Source organism: Hemitrygon akajei, chromosome 5 (genome assembly GCF_048418815.1).
Source record: "Hemitrygon akajei chromosome 5, sHemAka1.3, whole genome shotgun sequence".
Taxonomy (NCBI): Eukaryota; Metazoa; Chordata; class Chondrichthyes; order Myliobatiformes; family Dasyatidae; genus Hemitrygon; species Hemitrygon akajei.
The window spans coordinates 142,494,570-142,514,927 of NC_133128.1; the positions used below are offsets into that span (position 1 = coordinate 142,494,570).

Here is a 20,358-nt window from a genome sequence, read left to right on the forward strand (position 1 = left end):
AAGTGGGGTCTGAGCAGGGTCCTATATAGCTTCAGCATTACCTCTCCACTCTTAAACTCAATCCCACGATTGATGAAGGCCAATACACCATACGCCTTCTTAACCACACAGTCCATCTGCGCAGCAGCTTTGAGTGTCGGATGGACTCAGACCCCAAGATCCCTCTGATCCTCCACACTGCCAAGAGTCTTACCATTAATTCTATATTCTCCCTATTCTTGACCTACCAAAATGAACCACCTCACACTTATCTGGGTTGAACTCTATTTGCCTCTTCTCAGCCCATTTTTGCATCCTATCAATGTCCCGCTGTAACCTCTGACAGCCCTTCACAGTACCCACAACACCCCCAACCTTTGTGTCATCAGCAAATTTACTAACCCATCCCTCCACTTCCTCAACCAGGTCATTTATGAAAATCACGAAGAGTAGGGGTCCCAGAATAGATCCCTGAGGCACATCACTGGTGACCGACCTCCATGCAGAATATGACCTGTCTACAACCACTCTTTGCCTTCTGTGGGCAAGCCAATTCTGGATCCACAAAGCAAGGTCCCCTTGGATACCATGCCTCCTTACTTTCTCAATAAGCCTTGCATGGGGTACCTTGTCAAATGCCTTGCTGAAATCCGTATACAATACATCTACTGCTCTACCTCCATCAATATGTTTAGTCATATCCTCAAAAGATTCAATCAGGCTCGTAAGGCACGATGTGCCTTTGTCAAAGCCATGCTGACTATTCCTAATCATATTATGCCTCTCCAAATGTTCATAAATCCTGTCTCTCAAGATTTTGTCCATTAACTTACCAACCACTGAAATAAGACTCACTGGTCTATAACTTCCTGGGCTATCTCTACTCCCTTTCTTGAACAAGGGAACAACATCTGCAACCCTCCAATCCTCTGGAACCTCTCCCGCCCCCATTGATGATGCAAAGATCATCGCCAGAGACTCAGTAACCCCTTCCCTCGCCTCCCACAGTAGCCTGGGGTACATCTCATCTGGTCCTGGTGATTTATCCAACTTGATGCTTTCCAAAATCTCCAGCACATCCTCTTTCTTAATAACTATATGCTCAAGTTTTTCTGTCCACTGTAAGTCATCTCTACAATTGCCAAGATCTTTTTCTGCAGTGAATACTGAAGCAAAGTACTCATTAAGTACCTCTGCTATCTCCTCCGGTTCCATACACACTTTTCCACTGTCACAATTGATTGGTCCTATTCTCTCACGTCTTATCCTCTTGCTCTTCACACACTTCTAGAATGCCTTGGAGTTTTCCTTAATCCTGTCTGCCAAGGCCTTCTCATGGCCCCTTCTGGCTCTCCTAATTTCATTCTAAAGCTCCTTCCTGCTAGCCTTATACTCTTCTAGATCTCTATCATTACCAAGTCTTTTGAACCTTTCATAAGCTCGTCTTTTCTTCCTGACTAGATTTACAACAGCCTTTGTACAGCACTATTCCCATACCTCCCATCCTTTCGCCTTCTTATTGGAGAACTATGCAGAACTCCACGTAAATTTCCCCTGAACATTAGCTGTCCTCCAATCCTCCAGCACCACACTCAAGGCTAAATATCACTGCTAGGGCCCTCACAATTTCTGTACTAGCCTCCCACAGGGTCCGAGGGAAAAACACAGACAGCTCTACTAGAGGAGGAGGAAATCTCCAATGTCTTTTGGGAAATAAGGTACTGCTAATGGAGAAACTTTTTCAGAGCATTGATGATAATTCTCAGTTCTAAAGTAGCTATAGAAAAGGATACAACTGGCCCAGAAGTTAAAATCTTAAATTTTGGCAAGGTCAATTTTAATGGTATTATTCAAAAGCTTTTAAAGGTTGATTGGAGGAGGCTATTTGTAGTAAAGAAATATCTGGCAAGCGGCTTTAAAAGGTGAGACAACAAGAATTCCTGGCAGAGCAAAGAACAAGGCTGGTAGAAGTAGAAAATCCTGGATGAGAAGAGATATTGATGCTCTGGTCTTGAGAAAAGAGCCATGTGTCAGGTATTGGTAGCTGGGATGAAATGAATCCCTTGAGGAGTTTAGAGGATGTAGGATAGCAGTCAAGAGCAAAACCGCAGGGCAAAAAGGGAACAACAGACAGCTTTAGCAAATAAAGTGAAGAAGAATCCAGAAATTGTAGAAGTATATTAAGGGTTTAAAAAAAAGACTAACCAGGGAGAGAATAGGGCTCCTTACAGCTTACATCGAGAGTGCTGGTTGCCTAGAATATGCTGCCAGGGTAGTGGCGTAAGCAGACACAATAGATCATGGATAGGCATATGAATATGAAGAGAATAGAGGGTTATGGACCTCATGGAGGCAGAAAGGATTAATTAAGAATCATGGGCCAATGGACCTGTTTCTGTTCTATTGTTGAGGTTGTTGATATTGTATATTCTCTTCTTCTGAGCTCCTAGAAAACTCTTCCCATGATAGAACTTAGAAATAAAGTACAACACCCTGACCTGGAAAAGCTACACAACGTGAAAGACAGGATACTTTCAGTTGGGAAAAAATGGGTGATGTTTTGCCACTTTTTCTTGAAAGAAGTACAAGCAGAGGTTTAACAAACCTGAATTATTTTCTCCATTGCATCAAAAGCCGAGAGTGAACTGAATAGAAATGTTTTTTAATTATGAGAGGTATGGATAGGTGGGACAGTCAGAATCTTTATCACAGGGTAAAAATATCAAATACTATAGAAGATGAGTTTAATGTGAGAGGAGAAAGTTTAAAGAAAATATATGGGACAAGTATTATTTTTAAACACAGCAAGTAGTAGATGGTTGGCACCGAATGCCAGGGAAATGGTGAAAGTAGATATATAGCGGCATTTTACAAGCTTTCAGATAGACACAAAAATATGCAGGGAATGGTGGGATAGGGATATGTGCAGGCAGAAGAGAGTGTAATTTGACAGAAAGACATACTTTATTGATCCTGAGGGAAATTGGGTTACGTTACAGCCGCGCCAACCAAGAATAGTGTAGAAATATAGCAATATAAACCATAAATAATTAAATAATAATAAGGTAATCATGCCAAGTGGAAATAAGTCCAGAACCAGCCTATTGGCTCAGGGTGTCTGATACTTCGAGGGAGGAGTTGTAAAGTTTGATGGCCACAGGCAGGAATGACTTCCTATGACGCTCAGTGTTGCATCTCGGTAGAATGAGTCTCTGGCTGAATGTACTCCTGTGCCTAACCAGTACATTATGGAGTGGATGGGAGTCATTGTCCAAGATGGCATGCAACTTGGACAGCATCCTCTTTTCAGACACCACCGTCAGAGAGTCCAGTTCCACCCCTACAACATCACTGGCCTTATGAATGAGTTTGTTGATTCTGTTGGTGTCTGCTACCCTCAGCCTGCTGCCCCAGCACACAACAGCAAACATGATAGCACTGGCCACCACAGCCTCGTAGAACATCGTAGAATCTGGCACTGAGTTTGGCATATACCATGGACTAATGGGCCATTTTACGTGTCCTATGTTAAAGATCAACAAGATCAGTTATGTGTAGAACCATAAAAGATGGATAAGATCCTGAACAAGTAAGTCATGCCTGCATTTACTATGTATAAAGACATTTGATACTAGTGATCTCAGGGAAATTAATAGTGATCATATGGATGAGAACTTCTTAAGTTTGCAGGCACTAAAATTGATGGTATAGTGGACAGTGAAGGTACTCTCTAAGATAAAAGAATCTTCAACAGCTGAACGAATTGGCTAAGGAATGACAGTTTAATTCAGATAAATGCAAAGAGTTATATTTTGGCAAGCCAAAATACAGCAGGGCTTACACAATAGAGGGCCTTGGGGAGTATTGTAGAACAGAGATAACTAATGGTACGGATACATAGTTTCTTGACGTGACAACACGTTTTAGAGGTACTGAAGGCTGTGTTTAGCATTGAAATTAGGAACTGGGACATCAGATTGCAGCTACACACTGCTAGAGGAAGATGGTCATTAAGCTGGAGTGGATAAAAAAAAGGATGCTACTAGACTAGAAGATTTGAGATGTAGGGAGAGGCTGGGTAGACATTTTTCCCTGGAGTATACAAAGCTGAGGGGTGATTTATAGTGGTTATAAATCATGAGCAGCATAGGTGACCTTACAACAGTTTATAAATGATGAGGGGCAAAAACCATAAGACCAAGGAACAGAATTAGGCCATTTCGTCCATTGAGTCTGCTCCACTGTTCCATCATGGCTGATTCATTATCCCTCTCAACTCCATTTTCCTATCTCCTCTCCATAACCTTTGACATCTTTAGTAATCAAAACCTATCAATCTTGGCTTTAAATATAGCCAATGACTTGGCCTCCACAGCTGTCTGTGGCAATATATTCTACAGAGTCACCACCTTTTGGCTGAAGAAATTCCTTCTCATCTCTATTCTAAAGGGATATTCTTCTGTTCTGAGATTATGCCCTCCGAGCCAAGACTTCCCCACAATAGGAAACATCTTCTCCTCACCTACTCGATCCAGGGCTTTCAATTTTCAATAGATTTCAATGAGAATCCCCTCCACCACCATTCTTCTAAACTCCAGTAAGTATAAATCCACAGCCAAACGCTCCTCATATTCTAACTCTTTCAATCCTAGGGTCATCTTGTGAACCTCTTCTGGACCCTCTCCAATACCAGCACATCCTTTCTTAGTTAAGGGGCCCAAAACTGCTTACAATACTCTAAGTGCGGTGTGATAAATGCCTTATAAAGCCTCAGTATCACATCATGGGTCTTATATTCTAGTCCTCTCGAAATGAATGCTAACATTGCACTTGCCTTTCTTACCAATGACTCAACTTTCTAGTTAACCTAAGGGAGTTCTGCATGACTCCCAATTGCCCTTGCACCTCAGATTTCTGAATTTTCTCCCCATTTAGAAAATAGTCTATGCCTTTATTCCTTCTACCAAAATGCATGACCATGTATCTCCCTACACTATATTCCATCTGCTACTTCTTTGCCCATTCTGTTGATCTGTCCAAATCCTTCTGCAGGCTTCCTGCTTCCTCAATAATATCTTCCCCTCCATACATGTTTGTATCATCCTTGACCATAAAGTCATCAATCCCATCATCCAAATCATTGGCATATAATGTGAAAAGAAGCGGTCCAAACACCAACCCCTGTGAAAACACCACTAGTCACCAGCAGCCAACCAGAAAAGTCACCTTTACTCCAAATCTTTGCCTCCTGCCCATCAGCCAATCTTCTATCTATTATACTCTCTTTCCTGTAATACCATGGGCTCTTAGTTCATTTAGCATCATGGCGATCCTTCCAGAAACCGTGGAAATATAGGGAAGACAGGCGGCAGTAACGGGTTCCTCCTCGTTGTTAGGTTTCCTAGTTTTTCCGTCAGCCTTTTTGGAGATGACCTGTGTCTCAGGACAGCTGACGTTTACAGGAGCAGCATATATCAGCCAGACAGTACTCACAGTAAAAACCTGCATTAAGGAGCACAGGAGCTGTATCTGTTTGGGTTATGCAGAGAAATCGGTGATAGCAGAACAGTGCATTCTCAACAGTCGCAGGATTGACTTCGAAGGCACAATACTAGTATGCCGCGCCAATGGCTTCTGGCTCCACCTGGTGAAGGAAGCCATTGAAATAAAACTAGAGGAAAGGAATTTTAACAAAGACGAAGGTTTTACTCTAAGTAAGAACTAGAATTCGACTGCAAATAAGGTGGGACAGTGGAAACCTGATTGGATTAGGACTACCCAACCAGGACAGACGGACAGACAATGGGGGATATAAATACCACAAAACTAGGCATGCCCAGGCATCATCCCTGATGAAGATGGCAGTGTTTGTCATCGAAATGTCAGTTAAGAATCAATAACTTTACCCGGCTGGAAGCCTGACAAGAGTTTATTCATACTGGGCCAAATTCTGCTGACAACTGTAGTTGGCTGCCAGTGGAATGGAAGCACGTCACAGATTTCTCTACAGGCATTATTAAACACAAAGCTTCAAATTAGTCAGTTCACTTTGCCCTTAGATTCTAAGTGATGGATTCCAAATTTGTTCGGGTTCACCAAGATTCTGCTGAGAAAACGGATTATGCAGCTTCAGATTAGGTAACAAGAGTAATCATATATTTTTTGAAACTACTTTGCTTTACTTTAATGCTTTAAATTATTTGTTTGCTTTTAATTAATTTTCTTTTTAAAAGTTACTTGTATTCCAGATTACAATAAATTTTAAATGTCCTCAAAATGCATTATAGCTTGCAAAACCTCATGCCCTTTCTCTGATGACTGACGAAAGGCAAGCCAGAAGACTAGCCTCCTCATCACACCATGCCCTCACACTACATTTGAATACAAAAGACAAATAGATGGAACTTTTGCATGTAGCTCAGTTGAGTGCAGTCCTCCTCCTTCAAAGAACTTGGTATTCTTTTGTCCACATTTGATGCTGCCCTCACCCACATCCCCTCCATTTCCAGATATCCGCCCTCACTTCATCTTCCCACTGCCTTAATACCACCCCATGAGCCTGCGCATCCAGCACATTCTCCCAAACTTCCACCATCTTACCACTGTATACATCTTTATTCCTTGCCCCACTCTCCATTTTCCACAGGAATTGCTCTCTCCGTGATTCCCTTGTCCATTCGCCCCCCCCCCCCCACTAATCTCACACCTAGTACTTATTCCTGTAAGTGTACTCCTTCTCTTCCCCTCAACTTCTAATTGTGGCTTCATCCCTCTTCATTTTCAGTCCTGATGAAGGTTTCAGCCCGAAACGACGACTGTATATTCCTTCCCATAGATGCTGCCTGACCTGCTGAGTTCCCCCAGTATTTTGTATGTTACTAGAGGTTTGCTGATATTATAAATGGCTCCCATCAGAACTGCTAGCACTTCTATTGAAACTACAACTTGAATTTAACAGCATGTGCATTGAAATGTGTGTTGTCGACATTTCAACCCTGACAGCACTCAATTAGCTATTAAAGGCTTTCAGATGTCCACAGATAGTGAAAAGTGTTATATAAATCAAATTCTATCAGATATATTCTTCATCCAATTTATCCTTACACACGTGTCTAATCTTCTGCTTCAATACATCTATACCAGGACCTGAGAGTAGGGAAAAATAAATCGGAGCATTGGAGGCAAGTACATCATCAGTTGATAAGACCAGGAAGCCAAGAAATAAAAGGCAAAATTGTGATACACTTCAAGTGAAATTATTAGGAAAAAAGGAATTCAATTCCCAACTCATACCACTGATAAGAGTTGAGACAAGGCTATTAGTTCCAAATTGAACTTATGAAGAACATTTCAAAGTTAAGCTACAGTTAAGTCATGGTGGAATAGGTCTGAGGTCCAGAATTTCCCAGTCCTGTTTGTACATATCACCATGACACTGATGAAAGCCAATTACTAGAAACACTCATGTCTATCATCAGAATTAAGAGAAAACAGACAAGTAGAAATTCTGCAATTTTAGGCATTTTGAGTATTGATATTATTTGACTTTGGGCGGCAGAGCATCTTAAAAAGTTGCACACGCTAGCTTGTGGCACAATTTAATATTTCCCATCAAAGGTGAGATCCAAAATTTTCATTTTTATTCAGATCTGGTGCCTGTAAATTTTTCCAGCATATATCAATTTTTCTTACTGATTTCCAACAAGTTCAGTATATTAAATTCTCTGCCAGACCCAAAAATAAAACACCAAATGATTTTTTAAAATATATGCAATGATGAAAGAGGAAATCAAACAATTACAAAATGAATGCTTGGTCAGAATTGCAACTTTCTTTAAATTAGTCTTTATTTTGCAACTCTGCTATTACAAAGCACTTCATAGCTTTTGAATAAATCTGAAGTACTCTTAGTCTTGGAAAATAGCAAATAAAGCTACCAATTTACACAAAGCGACCTCCACAATGATCTGATCTGATAACATCCATTTGAAAAGCTAACTCTTCGTTAAACATATGTCTGGACACAAAAAAAACTCCAATAATTCATTTTCAAATAGTGCTGTGGGATCTTTAAAATTTACAAAAGAAAAGAGATTAGGTCTTAATTCAAATAATAGTAATCAACTTCTTCAGAGAAAAATCTAAATTGACAATCAGAATTACTTCTAAAGTAGTTTTATTTTAATCAACAGTATTTAGTTACATGCAACTTTGGGCAGACATTTAAAGAGAAAGATTTCTTAAATTTAATAACTGTTTATTTTTAAATAACCAACAATTAAAATTGTATTAGTTTTTTTTTTAAAGGTAGTGAATTGACTAACATATGTATATATTTGCCAAAATTATTTATCTCATTTAAAAAAGTTCTTAGCAATTCAAAAACAATCTACATGACAGAAAACAAGCCCTTAGCCCACGTGTTTTAGGTTAAACTGTTATTCTGCCTGATCCCACTAACCCGCACCTGGATCATTCTCTTCATATCCCTACCATCCATGTACTTATCCAAGCTTCACTTAAATGTTGCTATCAAACCCAAATCCACCACTTCTGCTAGCAGCTCATTCCATCCATGCACCACCCAATGAGTGAAGAAATTCATGTTCAGTTCAAGTATTGCACCCTTCACTCTTAACCTACAATCTATTATTTAGTCTCATCCAACCTCAGCAGAAAAAGTCTACTTACATTTACCAAATCTATAACCTTCATAATTTTGTATACCTCTTATCAAATCTCCCCTCATTCTCTTACACTACAGGGAACAAAGTCCTAACCAATTCCACCTTTTCCTATAACCCAGGTAACTTCTTACCTTTGATTTTTAAACATTTAATTTTATTAATTGAACACTTCCTTCTGAAGTACATCTATTAAGCTGGCGTGTTTCATTTATAAAAACGTTCTGTTTATTTTTCTCTTCACTTTCTTTCTAGTGAATTTAGCCACTACCTTGTTTATTCTTTATTAAATAATCATTCAGTTTAACATCCAAGATTGGATTACCTTCCTTTCAAGGAAATCTGTTCCACACATTTGCAATAATAGATTGGCAGAAATAATTCTGACAATCCCAAGTTCTGGTGGAACTATAAAACTTCCAAAGTTTTTTTGCAAAAACAAATTTATCACTTTTATTGCTTATTATTGGAATATACAGTATTTTTAAGATCAATAAAAAATGCTTACTAACACAAATGTTTAATTTACACAGCAATAAAAGGATTGTGATCAATACCAATTTATGTTTCAAATTAGTGAAAATACCACAGAAGATGAATTTGCATTAAGGTTCTAAAAGAGGATGCTTTGTCTCCCACACTACTAACCCCTTCCACCCCCAACCATCTCATTAATTTATATTATTTTCTTATTGACCAGTTGAAAGTCTGACCACAAAGGAACCACAATAATAGCTTGAGCTTCCAAACAAATTATTGAAAAAGCTTGGAGAATTTCTAGTTGCCTAATATGCTGTAGACAATCTCTCAAAAAATTCATTGTCCTTTCAACAGGTATGTATGTACGGTGAATACCAGAAACATGAAAAAAACTGGAAATTCTTTACAACTCAGGGATCATCCTGAGTTCAAAGTATGTGAAGGATAGAAGGAAACACCTGTGGACCTGACTTAACAGCTCATAGAAAATAGCACCTCCAAGAAGAACATCTTCAGCATCAATCTAAAATTTTGAGCTCAAATCTCTGCAGTAAAATTTAAAACAAGTTAACTTTGACAAGTGTCCTATTGAGTTACATTTGATATTAGGTCACTAATATTTCCCACATAGCATGGATCCTCTAACCATGTTAGTTACAGTAGAGTAGACAAAACTACATTTAAATGACATGAAGGTGTACAGCAGATACCTTGTTAAGGTACAATAATGCCATGTTGCCAATATAGCAGGAAACATTAAAAAAAAGACTTCAGAGGGATCTTTTTCAAAAAGAAAAAAGTCACATTGCTTTGATGCAAATCCATTTGCCAGATGCTATCATCTATTCAAAACAGCAGACCTTAAGCTCAGACCCTCGACAGTTTTCACAACATATTCTGCCATCAATGCTTCAATTTAGTAAATGCTTTAATTACTTGGACAATAAATTTTAAATTATGGTATGACTGCATATTAATATGTACATACTTCATCTAGATCTCTGTTGCCAAAACATAATTCAGTCAAGTCAGTAAGCCGAAAATTAAATCTGAAAGAGGTTATACCCAATCTGATCTTGTTTAAAATGCTAACTAGACTACTGTATAAGTCTTTAGAATTATTTCCAGATTTTATTTGAAAAAAAAACTTCATATCATGTCAGATACTAACATTTTTAATGGCAACCTAGCAATAAATATCAAACAATATTTTTAGTAGCTATTATCAATAATGACTATACAATTAAACAAACAATACTAGCAATTTACTACAGGCAAAGTGTCAACCCCAAATAACTGATAATAAACAAGTTTGTTTATATACCTGAACTAAGCCGTATTGAAGAAGCAATTTCAACTCTACCTCACTGACACAAACAAATGGGAGGGTATTTAATAATTCCCCCACTGCACTGTATCCTCCCTGTGTCACACACAAACCTTAGCCCTGCATGGAACAGGTTATTATCACTTTCAGCTATTCCAAAAAAACAGTGGTAGTTCAGGTAATACAGCTGCCTCACAGTTTCAGCAACCAATTCAGTCCTACTCTTGGGTGCCTTCTGTGTGGAGTTTGCACATTTTTCCGAGACTGTGCAGGTTTCCTCCAGTTAATCCAGTTTACTCTACATCCCGACGATATGCTGGCTTGTTAGGTTAATTGGCTACTTTAAATAACTGCTTCTGTGGGTGGCGGGTGGAGAGTGGGTATTATTGATGGTCATGTGCGAGAGAATAAACTGCAGAGAAATAAGTCAAGAATGGGATCACTCCGAGAACAAACACTATAGAAGGCCATTCAGTAAATCACAAGAACATACGAATTAAATTAAATGTTAACACCAATGATTTTCCTGAAACACATTTCATGAATGTCAATGAGACCTCACCGCAGGCTGCCCACCAGCGCATCTGATCAAGGAAATGACTGATGCAAGAACATGTGAAAAAAATGATACATTATTAGTCTCCTTTAAAATCAACTTTCTCTGGAAGACAGAAGAGGACTGCAGTCTCAAGCACACCATCATGATTTCAATACCGTGGCCATTCTGGAAGGATCCTATGATCCTGCTATTTCCCAGTTTATGGGTGATCTTACATTGATTTCTCACCCCGAGTTATGAGAAGACAAGAAGACAGCATGTTTCCTAGAGACCCAAATACATGAAAGTACATTTTAAAGCACATTCGATGCACTGTACAAATAAGTACAGGTCCACAATCCCTTATCCGAAATTCTAAAATCCAAAAAGCTCCGAAAACCCAAGGTTTTCTCACCAACAGCTGACATCACTCAGGTGTGACATGGCAGCATTAGCAGAGGCCACCAGACATCAGTTGTGGCTCAGCGTTCGTACTAGTTACACGTGCATTTGCTGTTCACTGATACTTTGTGTTCACTGTTGACTTTGTGTTTAATTTCACTGTGAAAATGTCAAAAAGAACTGCAGATACTCCTATGGATAACAATGAGAAAAAGAGAAGGAAGCATCTATCATTATCAATAACGCAGAAAGTGGAGTTATTGCAGAAGCTTGATCGTGGTGTGTCTGTGTGGCGTCTTACTGAAGAATATGGTGTCAGAACTACCACTGTATATGATTCAAAGAAACAGAAAGAAAAGTTACTGAAGTTATATAGTGAGTGATGTTCTACATTTATTCCAATAAGTCATTTACCATGTGTTTGATTCGGTTCGTTCGAAACTGTATATTTTTATGTTTTATTGAATGTTTTTGTTGGAAATAAAATATTTTTCGTCATTATTCCCTGAACAATATAGTATAACAACTATTAACATAGCATTTACATTGTATTAGGTATTATGAGTAATCTAGAGATGATTTAAGGTATACAGGAGGATGTGCATGGGTCTGGAGCTCTGCCGGGTCCTAAAGTCCACCCGCACTGAGACAGGTTAAATAAGGAACTTGAGCATATGTGGTTTTTGGTATCCACAGGGGGTCCCAGAACCATAAGGAGGGATTCTGAAATCTGAAAAATTCTGAATTCCGAAATGCAACTGGCCCCAAGGATTTCGGATAAGGGATTGTGGACCTATACTTAATTTTTCCATATTTGCTTTTCAAATTGCCTTGGAAGTAGCTTGCAACAGTGCTTTTCTCATTGAAGATAGTACCGTGCAATTGTACAATTAAGAGAAGTTACATATTACTTCAATGTGCCTGTAAGATTGGAGATGATGTTTATTTAATGTCAATCAACATGCAAAACCTATACAATAAATCAAAGTACTGTTGTAACAGAGTAACAATTATGAAATTTTTTTGCAGGTGATGAACTTATTAAGATAAAAATATGGTAATGATACAAAAGAATAGTAGCATGAAATCTAAAAGTAATAAATGCTTAAAAAGTAGAAGTATCAAAAACATAAATTAAAAATACTTTGGTTTTGAACAATTTACTTCCCAGCTCATCACTAAGGGTGAAACTGTCTAAAAGCGTGATGCTTTTTCAGCCAAACCTTGTGACCTACCCATGTTGGAAGGAAAGAAATGGTCATCAGAAACCAACACTTCCCTTTGGGGAAGATGGCAAAAATAGAAAGGGAGCGTGACCCAAATCTCATTGCTTATTTTCACAATTTCCAGGGTATTCATCTTTTGTTCAACTACTACCAAAATGTCAATGGAACAGAATACAATGCAGTCAATATTACAGCTCTCATTTAGCCAAACTAACCAAAGTTTAATTTCTATGCCTTCCTTTGTGACATAGAAATTTAACTTATCCAAACTCTGTTCGGGACCAGACTTGACAAGTTTAGGATTTTAATATTATAAATAGTCTTCTGGTTTTGGAAAAAATGAATTACCCAAGAAAATCCAGAATCAATGTTTATTTATCAAGCCTCAGATATGGCATAGAAAGAAGTACTGTCATTGGTTTTAATATCCCAAGCAGAGAGAGTGTGAAAGCCTAATGGAAAACCCTCATTTTTGGGCACTTTTTACTGAAGAATCCATGTACTGATACTGAGAATTTAACATTGTGATCACTTTTCCTTATCCTCTTCCCCAACAGAAATAAAATGGATAACCGACATCTATTTTTGAAGCTTAGACAAAAATGGACACCTAGGCAAGACATCAAAAGTGACCAGCTAGTTGGTCAAAAGCTAGGTAGGAACGTTTTGTAAAGGAAAGTAGGTAACAAAACAAGACCAATTTCTTAGATAAGATGCATCAAAAATGTGGCATTGGCATTGTCATTGCACCAATTGGTGTTACAATGAATTACAGCTCTGCATAGGTCATACAAAAAATGATAACACAGGAACCACAGTAATCCACCAAAAGAGCTACCCATGGTCCTGTGAGCACAATTATTTGAGCCCCCTTTTTTTTTAGTGTGATGATAATTTCTGCCTCAATCATATTTTCATCATTAAGTTCTAGGTAACTACCACCTATCTCATGTCCCTTCTAATCCTTAATTGCTTTAAATGAGTTCCCCCCAATGTCTGACGCCATCAACAATAGAAAATAATCAGGAAGGATTTATTCCAGCCCCTCATAATTTTATAAATCTTGATCTAATCTTCCCTATCGCCTTTGATCCAAAGGAAACAATTCCAACTGAATGGATCTTTGTTCATAGTTACAATTTTCCAGTCTTGGCAACATTTTTATAAATCTCCTTTACATCCTCTCTAGTGAAATCAGTTTTTTCTTGTAATATAGTGCTGGGGCTCAAACTGCCACCCAAATAGTTTTACATCAAATTTAAATATAACCCCACTGCTCTTCCATTCCAAAACTCAGCTTTTTTGTTTAAGAACTGCCTTAACCTGCCTTGGCAACTAAAGGTTCCATTATATTCATTACAAGATCCCTTCTCCCCCCAAGGCACTCAGTAGTCTCAATTTATTGTTTTGATTTACATCACTGCACCTCACAAATGTATTTAATGCACACTTTACTGAATTAAATTCTATTTGCTGTTTTTCTTCCCATTTGCATCTACATCTTCTTGTTATCTAATGCTATCCTCCTCACCACTAACATTTTGGCCAATGCTTGTATTATCTGCAAAAATCTTTAAATGTCCCTACAATATCAAAACTCTCTGGAGTCCCTTTGGTAACAACCTTGTAGTAACACTCAAAAAAAACACTATTCAACTATTTTTCCTTGCTGCCTGCTACAAAGTAAATAAAAAATGAAAAATTACTATCCACATTTTGATCCCATCGGCTATTTCCTTTTAGACCAGTCTGACAGGTGAGACCTTGTCAAAATCCATGCAGATTACATCAAATACCATCCACGTTATTTTTGCAAAACAAAAATCAATTCAGTCACTCATAATCTTTCCTAACAAATCCAGGTCAAGATCTATGATGGTCACAATTGTACCACGGGATGAAATTACAGTGCAAAGCAAAATAACACACACACAAATGCTCGAATGCAAACAAGGCCATCTGGACATCCTACAAAACAGAACAAGCAACTTTATGCCACTCAAAATTAATCCTACCCCACACTGTATTAGTTTTCCCTTTCAACTTACTCCACACCAGGGGTTCTCAATCTGGGGTCCACAGACCCCTCGGTTAATGGTAGGAGTCCATAGCATAAAAAAGGTTGGGAACCACTGCGCTACACTATCACATAATCAAGCAACAATTCAAAACATTTTACCATTACTATGAATAAATAGGCAATTACTTAGTTTAGGAAATATTTGGCAATGTTGCAAGTTTACAGGAAAGCTTTAATTCTGTCACCTGAACCAGTTAACCTGATTGCAACAGTCATTTATTCACATCTAATTACTACTTGTTATTATTAATGTTCGCGACACTCACAACAATCCCATGTAACCCACTCATTCCAAAAGGAAAATTATTCTAAATAGTCTACAAGGGAATCAAATGGATTATATTCCAATGCATAGTGAATTATGAATTATACAATTTAATGTCTTCAGTGGTTAGATTCTGATCAGCCACATTACTGGAGATATTCAATGAAACATGACACAATCTCCAGGCCTAAAGAAATTAAGGAGAAAGTTGGCAGAAGTTGAGGGCAGTGCACAAGGGGGTACAATACAAAGGTCATACAACCTAGATATGTCACATGGCATGGGAAGATGCAAAAAAAGAAAAATAAAGTACTAAATATTATATAAATACAAAGCCCTGAATTTTAAACTGTTTGTCTCAACTTTAATGGTGTATCTCATTAAAAAGGTTGCCTTAGCAGACTTCTAAGTAGATCTATAAAGATCACACCTCAACTCCTACCTCTACCCTTTTCCCCATTCTATTCTCCTAGCATCTGATTCCTTAATATCAGAAATCAAGCAATATCTGTTTCAAATGTATAAATAGTGCACAAAGAAATAGGTTTTGCTTTCTCATAAAAAGACAATCACAGAATCAGAGAAATTTACCAGAAGAAAACCATTCAGGCCTTCGCATCCTGCTAAACAAAAATGAACTTCAGGTTAATCCCACTTCCTAGCTCTTGGTCACAGCAGATTATGGCTCTCCCAAAGCTCATCACATTTTGTTTTTAAATGTCAAGCAGTATTTGCCTCCACCAGCCTTTCCAGAAATCAGTTCTAGACACTCACCCGTCATTGAATGATTTTTCTCAACTCCCTCCTAACCTTAAAAAATATATAGCTGCTCAATCAAATAGATTAAATACTCAGTGGCCACTTTATTATATACCTCCTGTACGTAATAAAGTGGTCACTGAATGTATGATTGCAGTCTTCTGCTGTTGTAGCCCATTCACATCAAGGTTCAGCATGTTGTGCATTCAGAGATCCTCATCTGCACACCACTGCTTTAAGATACAGCTCTGCAAGTTATTGTTGCCTTCCTGTTAGCTTGAACCAGTCTGGCCATTCTCCTCTGAGCTCCCTCATTAACCCACAGATCTGCTGTTCCCCCATGTTTTATTTTTGTTTTTCACACTATTCTCTGTAAACTCTAAAGGACTGTTATGCATGAAAATCCCTGGACACCAGCAGTTTCTGAGATACTCAAACCACCCCATCTGGTGTCGACAATCATTCCATGGTCAAAGTCACTTAGATTGCATTTCTTTCCCATTCTGATGTTTGATCTGAACAACAACTGAATCTCTTGACCACGTCTGCATGTTTTTATGCACTGCATTGCTGCCACGTGTTTGGCTGATTAGATTTTTGCATTAATGAGCAGGTGTACCTAATAAAGTGGCCTCTTCAATGCAGATGACTATACTTTATCCTGTCTATTCTCTCATTTTACTATAGTATTACATCATCGTATATAGTGTATATAGTTACATATGTTCTAATGCTACCACATCTTTTTTGTAATGAGGTGACCAGAACTAAATAGTACTCTAGCTGGGACTTAACTGACATTTGCATTGTTCCTATGCTTTCTTAACTACTTTATCTACCTGTCCTTTAGCTTTGGCAATTTATGAAAATGTACTCCAAGATCACTCAGATCCTTAATACTTCATAGCACCTTACCATTTATCACAAGTTGCTTTTGTTTCACTTCCCCAAAATTTTTTCTCATATTTCCTGATTAATATCTGTATACCAATTGTGTGTCCACCTCACTCCCCTAGTTATATCTTCCTGTCTTCCAACTGACCACACACCTTAGTTGTGGTCTCTACATTCAAGTTTAAATCTTTTATACATACAACATGAAAAGGAAGGGGCCCAACTCCCAATGCAGTAAAAATTTCTGTTGACCATTATCTGTTACTCTTTGCCACTAAATTTTTTCAAGCAAAAAACTATTGGGGAAAAATCAGCAAGCCAGGCAGTATCAATGGAGGCAGAAGTTTCACATTGAGGCCTTGCATCAGGGCTTTAAAAAGCACCACTTTCCCTTGAATCCCAAGGGCTTTCCTGCTAACTTCATGAATCTTACATCAAATGTATTACCCTCATCAAAGCTTTCTCTAAGCAAGTCCATACTGATCATTCTTGATTAACCAGCACTTCACCAAAATGCCACACATCATCTCTTAAATCTTTTGGTAAATTTGCCCTCTATCAATATCAGACGGACAAGTCTCTCTGGTCACTCTGTCTATACCCATCTTCTTTTTAAAACAACAGTACAATATTATCAATATTCCAGAGCCCCACTACTACACCAATTATCAAACAGCACTGAAAATCTATATTTAGAGCCTGTGTCATTTCCTCCTTTGTGTCTTTTAAAAGCCTGGACTTGGTGACTTGTCCATTCTTATACTAGATCCCTTAATTTACCCTCTCACTTTAAACTCAACAATTCATTTTACCCCAAGCACAGAGCAGCTTTAATTTATAATTTGAAACAACATCACAACTAGCAAATCATTCATAACAAAAACTATTAAGTATGCTAATCATACTAACTGACCCATTTTCAAAATGGCCTGTAATGCCTCTTTCAGATCCAGCTTGGATTGGTGCATTTTTCTTTTAGGCTCTGCTGGCCAAAGACAATGCACGCATTTCCAGATTATTCTAGATAAAGAACAAGAACCATTTACCAGTCAGATAGGTGAAGACAAATTCTCTTTTTTCATGTATGTGTGCACAGATGAAAGCAAAATTGGTGAAGTTCCTGTGTAATTTGTTATATTTTCCCTTCTCCTTTATAAGTAAATATACCTTGTGCATGAGACCAAGCATTGTAATATAACATCAACAACTGCACACATTTCTTTAAATCTAATATGTAAAGCTTTCCTGTTTTGAAATTGTAGATCAACATAATCTGAAATAGAGAATGCAACAAGTAACAAATCAGGTAGCATCTCAAAACTGATGAACAGTCTACAAGAAACAAGAAAGCAAACTGAAAGAATTTTTATAGATGTGCTAAAAGTTTGGGAAATATTAATGAAGTGCTTTACAGACTCAGGCAAGTGAAATTATATTACAGAAATAGAAAATGTACTAAACAGATATTTAGTGGCCATCATGGAAGATGATACAATAAACCATCCAAAAAGCAGTGAAGAGGAAAAGTCCAGTAAATGAGCTTCTAAAAGAAATTAGCATTACTTTTTAAGTATGAGGAACTCAAAGGGACTAAAAGCCAAGAAATCCCCTGACCTGATGTCCTGCGCAGCAGTGTTTTGAATAGGTGGCTTTGGGTACAGTGAAGTTTTCACAGAATGCAAGATGGCAAAAATGATACCACAGTTTAAGAAACAAGTAGGCTGACTGTAAGGAAAATCTTGAATATGTTATTAAGAAAATGGAAACATGATCCTTTGAAAATAATAATAGGCTTGGACAGATTTTCAAGAAGTGCCTTACAAGAAATGATTCAACAAAATGAGGGGCTGTGGGATCCACTTCAATAGTTTGGCTTGTATGGTTAACAGGAAGAAGAAAACAGAATATAAATGGATAGCTTTTCGATGATCTGGATCCAGGTCTACCGAAAGTACAAACTCACAAGACAGTAAGCATTAGATGGATGTAGACAGCATTCAAAGGGAAATAGACCAAGAGAATGACTGATAATGTGACAAACATAATATTGTGAAAAGTGTGATTAACTTTGTGTAAAAGTGATTAACTTTGTTCGAAAAACATAAAGCAACTTTATTTTACATCTAGAGAGATTGAGACATTGAGAAATATTTCTGTAATTGAATCACTTGAAGTTAACATGCCTAAAAACAAGCAATTAAGCAAGTGATGCTTTGGACATTATTGCAAGAGAATTTGAGTTAAGAGTAAAGACATCTTACTGAAATCATCCCAGCCACTGTGACATTACACTTGGAATATGGAGTGAAATTGTGATGTTCATCCCTTACAAATAAAGTACAGTAAGTGCAACAAAGTTCACTAACTAAATTCCTGGGATGGAGCAAAGGTTATGGTCAAAGTCAGTCAAAGTCCTTTGTGGCTCATCAGGCTGGTGCTTATGCCGGTTTCCATGGCATGAAGCAACTGAGAGTACCAGATTCCGCCCAACCCCAGGATACGATGCCAGTCTATCGCGAGGTTGACCCACAGCATTTTTTTGCCGGTACCCATTTTTCAGCTGAGTGGACTGGAGCATTGTGTGGTTACGTGCCTTGCTCGAGGACACACATGCTGCCTCCGCTGGGCTCAAACTCATGACCTTCAGGTAGCTAGTCGAACTCCCTAACCACTTGGCCACATGCCACACAAAGGTTATGGAGATGGGGGCTAAACCTATCAAGAATGAAGGATGATTCTCATAGAGCTTTATCAGGACTGACGTGGGGATGATGTTTCCCCTGGGTGAGGTGTCTCGATTCATGGGTCATATTTTCAAAATAAGGGGCTGGCCAATCACGACTGAGATGTAAAAACGTTCTTCTACCATAAGACTATGAATCTTTGCACTTCTCTACCCAAGTGGTTTATGGAAGTTCAGTTGCTAAGTATATTCAGGACAGATCAATAGATGTTTAGATACCAAGGCCATCAATAAATACAAGGTTAGTATAGGTAAAAGATTAGCAATGCTCATTAAATGAAGGAGCCGATGCAAAGACTACATGAATAATACCTCTGATACTTATAAAATGCAACAGCAATAAACCTTTTTAAATTCAGCTTGCACAAGAGTAGAAGGTAAGGATGAAGATTTGGAACATGAAGAACATGAAATCTAAAGATGTTGCAGCACAACAGTGGCTTTTTCTGAAAAATGTCCAATCACGCTTTCAAACAAACCCCACCCAAATGTGCACTTATGGTTTTAATGAGTTTTACATATATTTTGTACCAACATTTGTTTCAATTGAGACTGAAAGCATTAAAATACAGTGAATTAACTCTTATTCTGTTTTATTCTTGAATATGTACTGCTGCAGTAAAAACTCATTAAAATAATTCAAATATAAACTCACTCTCCATATACCATGATTAAAATTATATGCTAAGGTGATAAGAATGGTTAGCAGCTACATCGAGTTTATGCCAGCTCTGAAATCAGGTCAATAGCAATGCATTTAATACCAAGAACTTTCATAACTTTAACAGCAAAGTTTACATTTTAATTATACTACTAAGTTAATGGTTTTGAGCTGTCATTCAGCTTCATACAAAACTTTTTTTTAAATATTAATGCAAAATGGTAGTTCTTTTCTTGTCTCTCTCCCACCCAAGATTGCGAGACTTCACTTAAAGATGAACAACAGTGCCAGAAACAATTAAAACTCACTAGTAATTGATA

At 37.8% G+C, this 20,358-nt stretch overlaps 1 protein-coding gene across 6 annotated transcripts in view; it reads right to left on the reverse strand.

The window, feature by feature from the left end:
- The window catches only part of hdac4 (histone deacetylase 4), a 436,407-nt gene that overhangs the window by 413,281 nt on the left and 2,768 nt on the right, over positions 1–20,358 (reverse strand). The gene's annotated exons all lie outside the window — the stretch shown is intronic.